A 9,184-nucleotide genomic window follows, 5' to 3' on the forward strand; every position below is an offset into this window, starting at 1 on the left:
TTAGCTGGGTCTAAATGAGCCTGATCCACCCCACCTAAAGTTTCAAGCTCCCTTTCTGTTGATAGGCTGTGCCTCAAGGGTCATTCAACAGGTTTCTTGACCTCTCTACTTTCCTCCCAGGCCCAAGCTACATATTCTTCTCTCTTCTTTTTGCTTCATTTCACTTTTATTCACTCTTTCCCCCTTCTTTTCTCTTTAATCCTAAGGAACTTGGGCTACTCTCTTTGAGCCCCGTGTCTATTCCTCAGCCTTGTATTAATACTTCTCTATGCAAAGCCATCATCGCTCTGACTTACCAGTCTCTCTCTCAACTTGCTCACAGCTGATTTGGCCAGTAATTTCCAAATAGGGAAGCACACAGTGCAATGACAGACAAAACAATACACTGGGATACAGGAAGATTATTTCAGAACTTATATTTACAATCACTTTGCATTATCCTCCTTTAATTTCTTGTTAGGCTATGTTTTGCAATGTAATACATAAATATAGTAGCACATATATATCATTTATAAATAATTTTACATATCTGGGAACAAGGACTGAGTCTTATTTATTTCCAGATTTCCAGTGCTTAGTGTACACCTGGCTCCGCAATTCCTTTTTAGGCAAATGCATCCATAAATGAATCAAATAGGTCACACAAAATCAATCAATGATGTTCCTTAGTCTCTGTCTACAGAACATTCTAAATAAGTCCTTGTAAGGTTATAGTCACTGTCTTTAGGAACTTTTCATTGCTTTTCTTCCACGCCTGATGAGAATGATTTTTTAACAGACACACTGCCCTTCCACCCACCTTAGTCTGTACACCCCCCACCAGATCATCCTGAATCCTCAAGATCTCCCATCTTTGCCCATATATATCTCCTCCCAAAGCTAACAACTCCCTTCAGGATCACCAAAACTCCCACCCTCACCTTCTATTCAATAATCATGCTTCTAGCCCCTATATCCTGGCATTGCTTCCCTTCCAGAAACCTTAGCAGTGAGCATCTCATTGGCTATAGGAAAACACCCAGTCCTCCAGCTCCAGGCTTCTGCAGCCATGCTGCTCCATGGACCATGCTGATCCATGATGATGGTTTTCCCATCTGAAAAGAAATGAGGGCCTTCCCTGGTGGTGCAGTGGTTGAGAGTCCGCCTGCCGATGCAGGGGACGCGGGTTCGTGCCCCGGTCCGGGACGATCCCACATGCCGCGGAGTGGCTGGGCCCGTGAGCCATGGCCGCTGAGCCTGCGCGTCCGGAGCCTGTGCTCCGCAACGGGAGAGGCCACAACAGTGAGAGGCACGCGTACCGCAAAAAAAAAAAAAAAAAAAAAAAAAAGAAAAAGAAAAAAAGAAATGAGGGAAGAAATGAGGACAATGTGGATCATAAATCCAAATATATATATATATATATATATATATATATATGCATATATTTCTGAGATTGTGGTTTTCTAGCTGTGTGTGACTGTCCTTTATTCTGAGATTATGTTTTTTTATATTTTTTATATCAAAATATTTTTCTCTTACGAATGATGGTGATAATAATTAGTTATTGTCTTTACTGGGAAAAATTAAAATTTGCTGGTCTCCTTTGTGTCCTGGAATCTTTTATATGAAAATTTACTCATTCATACAATCCAAAAGACTGGAGATCACCAAACCATTAACAAAAACACAATGTTTTGTTTTATTTGTCTTTTTAGGGGGAGAGAGGAGAAGTTGATTCATGGGGTAAAACACAGAGTCCGGAAGAGGTTACAAACTAAGCTTTGCCATTCAATCGTCATGCCTTAGCACATCTTTTTCCTGATAGCAGCTCTTAGAGCTGGGAGTGAGTTTGAGGAGCCTGGGGCACGGAGCATCAATGAGCATCAATGAGGAAGCAACATAGGTGAGGGCAGGGGAGTATGAGGATCATCTGTGACATCATCACACCTGCATGAAGGGCTGATTCTGTCCTAGAACATTTGCCCTAAAAGTGTTTCCTATATTTCAGGGGACACCTTGATATTGGTTCGTGCTGGCAACAGAAAAACATGGACACTGTGGATGTGTCCATATTCCTGCTGCATTTTGCTTTATCACCAAAGAAGGAAGGTTTGGGTTTCCCAGCTAAAACCCTGCTTGGCAGACAAATAGGGACCTAATTCTTGTCTAGCCTGAAATGATCCATACTGTCCAAATTCTTTTCCAGGTATGTTAGGCAAATTTTTTATTAAAAATCCATATGCAATTAGTCACTCCAACTAGGACTCAAAGCTATAGCCAGGTCTAGAAAGCTGATGAATGCTGGGCAGTATATTGATTATTCTTGCTTACTGGCTTTAGAATTGAATCTTGAAACTCAAATGGGGTGGAGGACTTGAGTCGTTTATACCCACCACAGTCAAGGGAGTATAATCTTTTTACTCCCACAAGCCAAACCAAATGGAAATGAGTCACCGTGTGGCTGAGTCCTGTCCTTGGAACACCCACATTAGGCTGAAACTCAGGGTTCAGCAGTCATTTCTCTGAGTCATAGCTAACTCAGGAGCATAAGCTTATGACAAGGACATGCTGAGTTTCTCCTGCAGAATCTGGGGTAGACATTTTACCTGGAAAGAGCAGACTGGCTCTCTCGGGAAATTTGAGTTTGTTTTCTCAGAGCCTACACTCAGTGCCAGAGATCTCTGCACGTAGTGGTATTCAGCCTGTTATTCTTCAAAATATTCCTTATTTCTCTGGGGGAGAGAGGTCCAGTTTGGGTAAAATGGTGTAAGTAAAACCACACAATGTTAGAGTTAGGACATGAACTTCTTCATATGTTAGCGTATATACTGAGATTGCTTTGCCTCTGATTCCAAGATTTTTTTTGATTTTGTTTGTTTGTTTTACATCTTTATTGGAGTATAATTGCTTTACAATGGTGTGTTAGTTTCTGCTTTATAACAAAGTGAATCAGTTATACATATACATATGTTCCCATATCTCTTCCCTCTTGTGTCTCCCTCACTCCCACCCTCCCTATCCCACGCCTCTAGGTGGTCACAAAGCACAGAGCTGATCTCCCTGTGCTATGCAGCTGCTTCCCGCTAGCTATCTATTTTACGTTTGGTAGTGTATATATGTCCATGCCACTCTCTCACTTTGTCACAGCTTACCCTTCCCCCTCCCCATATCCTCACGTCCATTCTCTAGTAGGTCTGTGTCTTTATTCCTGTCTTACCCCTAGGTTCTTCATGACATTTTTTTTTCCTTAAATTCCACACATATGTGTTAGCATACGGTATTTGTCTTTCTCTTTCTGACTTACTTCACTCTGTATGACAGACTCTAGGTTCATTCCAAGATTTGATGATAAAAAAAATTCCTACAAGTTTTTTAAAGAATCCTTGACCACTGACCACCTGGACAGAAGGTTACATATAAGGAGTGTTCTCTTGGTCACAGACCTTAAGGTGTACATCTGGCAGCCAGAGGGTCAGAGCTACACGGAGCCAGTCTTGAAGTCACTGAGAATGTTTTGAGTCAGAATTCTCTCTTCCCAATTCAAGACTCACAATCGCCCCGTTACCCAGAGTTTGAAAGTGTTCTGACTTATGTCCTCCCCATGACTGAGCACATCACCAAGATAGTGTCCTTGCTTCTTCTGCTTGTCATGTAACTGAGATTTCCCCTAGGGGCTCCCCTGTCCCTGAAGACCTAAATGAGATTGTTTTGAGCTCTCATGCCACACCTTGAGAAAGTCTACTGCCCATTCCAAGATTTCTCAGAATTCCCAGCGATTTTACCTTTTCACAAGCACTTCTCATTCCAGCTCCCTGCCCCTGTGGAAGTCTTGTTCTCTGCTCTGCACTTCCAGAGCTGTTCTTCTATCTCCACTCAGATATCATCCCAAATACGGAACTCAGCCCTTTTATTAAAAAGAGACTTTATGTTTAAGAGCAGTTTTAGGCTCACAGCAATATGGAGAGAGTTCCCATATAAGCCCTCCCCCCACACAGGCACAGCCTTCCCAACGACCTACATTCAACCCCAGAATGGTACCTCTGTTACAATCAATGAACCTACACTGACACATCGTTTTCACCCTAAGTCCATAGTTTACATTAGGATACACTCTTGATGTTGTACATTCTATGGGTTTTGATAAATGTATAAAGACAGATACCCACCCCCCATTATAGTATCATACAGAATAGCTTCACTGCCCTAAAAATCTTCCGTGCTCCTCCTATACATCCCTCCTGAGCCCCGAGACCTTGGTAACCACTAATCTTTCTTACTGCCTCCATAGTTTTGCCGTTTCTAGAATGTCATATAGTTGGAATCATACAGTATGTAGCCTTCTCAGGTTGGCTTCTTTCACTTAGTAATGTGCATATAAGGTTTCCTCATGTCTTTTCATGCCTTTATAGCCCATTTCTTTTTAGCACTAGCTAATATTCCATTGTCTGGGTGTGCCACAGTTTATTTATCCATTCACCTACTGAAGGACATCTTAGTTACCTACAAGTTTTGTCAATTATGAATAAAGTTTTTATAAACATCTGTGTGCAGGTTTTTGTGTGGACATAAGTTTTCACCTCACGTGGGTAAATACCAAGGAGTGTGATTGGCTGGATCATATGGTAAGAGTATGTTTAGTTTTGTAAGAAACTGCGGAACTGTCTTCCAAATTGGCTGTACCATTTTGCATTATCACCAGCAATAAATGAGAGTTCCTGTTGCTCCACATCCTTGTTAGAATTTGGTGTTAGTGTTTTGGATTTTAGCCATTCTAACAGGTAGGTAGTAGTATCTTGTTGTCGTTTTAATTTGTAATTCCCTAATGACATATGATGTTGAGCATCTTTTCAGATGCTTATTTGCCATCTGTATATTTTCTTTGATGAGGAACTCTTCAGATCTCTTGCCCATTTTTTAATCAGGTTGTTCATTTTCTTCTTGTTGACTTTCAAAAGTTCTTTGTATATTTGGGGTGAGTCTGATTCAAAAATTTTTGGGATAAAAAATAATTTGCAGATATTTTTCTTTCATAAATATGTTCTTTTTGCAAATATTTTCTCTCCATTTGTGGCCTATCTTCTCATTGTCTTGAAGTTGATAGTTATTTTTATTCTCAATTTTTAAAGATATAGTTCTTTCACCTCCTGGTTTCTATTGGTGCAATTGATATAATGGCTATAATTCTCTTCTTTCAGATTTTTAAAAGGTTTCTCTCTTTATCTTTGGTATTTTTGCAATAGTATAATACATGCAGCTATTGTTTTATTTTTATTCACCTTTCATGGAACTACTGTACAACCTTAACATGGAAGTAATGCTCTTCACCAGCTATAGAAAATTCTTAGGCAGTAGCTTAGCACATATTGTCTTTCTCTCATTCTCTTTATTCTCTTCTTTCAGTACTCATACATTGGATGAATGTTGGAACTTCTCATTCTATCCTCCATGCCTCTTACTGCTATTTCCTGTTTTCTACCTCTTTATTTGTGTCTAATTTTGCATACTTTTCTCAGTTCTATCTTTTAGTTTATGAATGTTAACTTTAGGTGTATTTAATCTGCTAATTACCTGTTGTTAGTTATCGCTGCCATAACAAATTTTCATAAACTTTGCAGCTTCAAACAACATCCATTTATTATCTCACAATTTCTGTAGGTCACAAGTCTAGCATGGTGTGGTTTGATACTCTGCTTATGGTCTCACCAGGCTTAAATCAAGGTACCAGCCATGGCTGTGGTTCTTATGTGGGGCTTGAGGTCCTCTTCCAAGATTACTGTTGGTTGGAGGAATTCAGTTCTTTGCAGCTGTAGAACTGAGGTCCCTGTTTCCTTGATTTATGACTCCTTTCATCTTCAAATCAACACTGGTGCATTGAATCCTTCTCGTTCTCCTAATCTCTGACTTCCTTTCCGCTGTATTTCTCTCACTATCTGTCCTGCTTTCCTCTTTTGCTTCTTAGGGCTCATAGGAATACATCGTGCTTCCTATCCTATAATCTAGGATAATCTCTCTATTTTAAGGTCCCCTGATGAGTAAATTGACATCTGTAAAACTCTTTTTGCCATATGACATAATATAACCATGGTGTAACCTAAAAGGCAGAAATCATCGGGCCAAAAACTGCACCTGTTACACTATCCACTGAGTTTTTTGTTTCACTGACTACATTTTTAATTTCTAGGAATTCTAGGTGGGTGGATAGTGGTTAAATCTTCCTGTTCTTTTTCTCATGGCGTCTTTTAGTTACTTGTGATTTTTGTTCCTTCTTTTATGTCTTTAACCAATATTATCTGATTTTCTTAGGGGGTCCATTGTAACCGTTTGTTAAGTCTTGTGATCTTCGTTGTAATCGAGTGATGTGCTGGAGTCAGCTTGTGGGAGCTGATTCATGCATCTCTTCCCAACCTTACATTCAGTAGCCTCACGATGGTAGCTTGAAGTCAGCCATAATGGGAGTAGTTACGCCATGCAAATTGGCAAATGCTATAAAGTCAGCGATTTTTTTAAAGAGTTTGGTTTACCACTGTTCATAATAGACTTAGAATTTTTGAGTTCAAGTTTGACAGCCTTAAATGTAGAAGTCTATTCAGTCTCCACTGAGGGCTGTGCAGTTGCCTCTGCAAGTCGTTCCTGAAGTTTTTTCAGTCTGGAATCACCTTGTAATGCTATTTTCTTAGTGTGGGAGTTCCAGGACCATGATGTGGGATGTGTCCATTCAAACCCAGTCACATATGAAACAAAGTCTCATGTTCATATATTCTCAGAGGACTTTTTCTTTTTTTTTTTCCATATGGAGACCAAGTCAGACTAAGCCTAACAAGCTTCTTTGTTTTCTCCCTGGGCCAGGGAGCTGAATTTTCTAGTCCATCCCTTCACTGTATAAATTGTTGAATCGATTATTGAAAGAATCTTGTCCAGTGGTTTTCAAACTATGTCCCCAGATGCCCTGAGGGATTCTAATAAATGACCCAAGCAGCTGCTTCAGGGAGCAAGAGAAAAGTGGGCAGATTCTTCCCTCCTGCTTCAAAACCAGGGTAGCACACCCCTCTCCTCTCCTTGCACTGCCACACAAGCATACACACACACACACACACACACACACACACACACACACACACACATTTTACCTACACGACATATTAGTCTTCCTGAAAATATCACAGACAACGAAAGGGGTTCCTCTTTTTTTAAATTATGAGATTTCTGAGATATTCCAAACCTTTTACATTATTTTTTCCTGGTACACAACATAGTGATCCAATATTTCTATACATTACAAATACGTTAATAATTTGGGGAAACTGAGGCACAGAGGTATTAGCCAACAATGTATAATATAGTTCTGTGAGTTGGTAAAAGAGTTGAGACTTGAATCCAGGGTCAAATTAGGTAGAAATGATATTTGGACCAAAAAATTGTAAAACCTCTCTATAACTAGAGATACTTTGTGTGAGAGGCTGGGGTTTAGTTTCTGATCAATGTGAAGAAACACAATGCAAAAGTGATCCGTCAATTACTAAAGCTTTTAATTCTACTACTATCAGTTTGCCCTAGTAATATTTGCTATTGTTTCTGAGTTCAGAGCTCCACATGTAATACCTAGCATTTCACATGCATTATCACATTGAAGCTACAAAACAATCCAGGGAGATAATCACTCTTATTATCTCATTTTACAGATGAAGACAATGAGACTCAGAGAGGTTAAGCGATTTAGCTGTTGTCTCACACAGCTAGTGCCATGAGGGTGAACCCAGGCTGCTGACTCCAGAGCCCAGGACCGTCCTGCTTCTTCCCTCTGCCATCTTCCCTCCCCCATGGTCTCTGGGCTGAAGCTGGAGTCAGTGCCACAGAAGCTGCAAACAGCTTGACCACAGTCACTACTCAGTTCCATCACATAACTAGTCGATTATTTGCAGATTCATATTTGACAGTTCACCTATTCACTAGAATGTACTTTAATCAGTGCTCAAGGTGCTTCCTCAGTGGTCACCCGACATGTGCGTATGCAGACGGCAAGATATATTGGGTGGTGGGAGGTACATGTTCCCAGGTGACGCGAAACAAGCAAGGTTTTGCCTTCTTGTTTCAGCTCATCCTGTAAACAAATGCCTCTCTCGCAGTATTTTAGTGCCATGTTTTTCACGTCTTTGTGTTTTATTTGGTGATTTCTCTATTTAAAATGGCCCCGGGCTACCCTGGTGGCACAGTGGTTGAGAATCTGCCTGCTAATGCAGGGGACACGGGTTCGAGCCCTGGTCTGGGAGGATCCCACATGCCGCGGAGCAACTAGGCCCGTGAGCCACAACCGCTGAGCCTGCGCGTCTGGAGCCTGTGCTCCGCAGCAGGAGAGGCCGCGATAGTGAGAGGCCTGCGCACCGCAATGAGGAGTGGCCCCCGCTCGCCACAAGTAGAGAAAGACCTCACATAGAAACGAAGACCCAACACAGCCAAAAATAAATAAATTAAAAAAAAAATACTACTCATCAATGGCCAATGGATCCATTAAATTGGAGGAAATTCTAACATGAAAAATTAAAAAATAAAAATGGCCCCAAGCATAGTGCTTGAAGTGCTGGTTAGTGGTCCTAAGGCGGGAAGGCTGGGATGCGCCTTACAGAGAAAAGGATGCGTTAGACGAGCTTCAGGCGTGAGTTCTAGTGCGGATGGCCACGAGCTCAAAGTTAATGAATCAACAATGTAAATTAGGTGTCTTTGGGCAGAAACCCATATATAACAAGGTTATGTATTGATCGGTTGATGGAAATGTGACCCGAGGCTACAGGAACCGAACCCTGTATCCTCTCAGGAGCAACGATTCGGTATTCGCTAATTCAGTGTTCCCGGAAACCTTATAGAACGTTAGCAACGTGCTTAAGGAGAATCGGCTGTATTTCATCCTGCCTCTTAACCTGCCTTACCTAGGTTTTTAACTAAAGTGGCAGCAGTACCTTGGGAGAGTCACAAGGATGAAGCCCTTTCATCTCCAAGTATTTTTTTTAATTGAAGTATAGTTGATTTGCAATGTTGTATTAATTACTGCTGTACCACAAAGTGATTCAGTTATATGTATCTAGCTATCTATACGTATATGTGTACATGTATGTATACATGTATGTACACATATACGTATAGATAGATAGATACATTCCTTTGACATCTCCAAGTGTGTTGTGACTTAGCCACTAGGAGCCCTGCCTGGCCA

This window comes from Delphinus delphis, chromosome 4, assembly GCF_949987515.2.
Source record: "Delphinus delphis chromosome 4, mDelDel1.2, whole genome shotgun sequence".
NCBI lineage: Eukaryota > Metazoa > Chordata > Mammalia > Artiodactyla > Delphinidae > Delphinus > Delphinus delphis.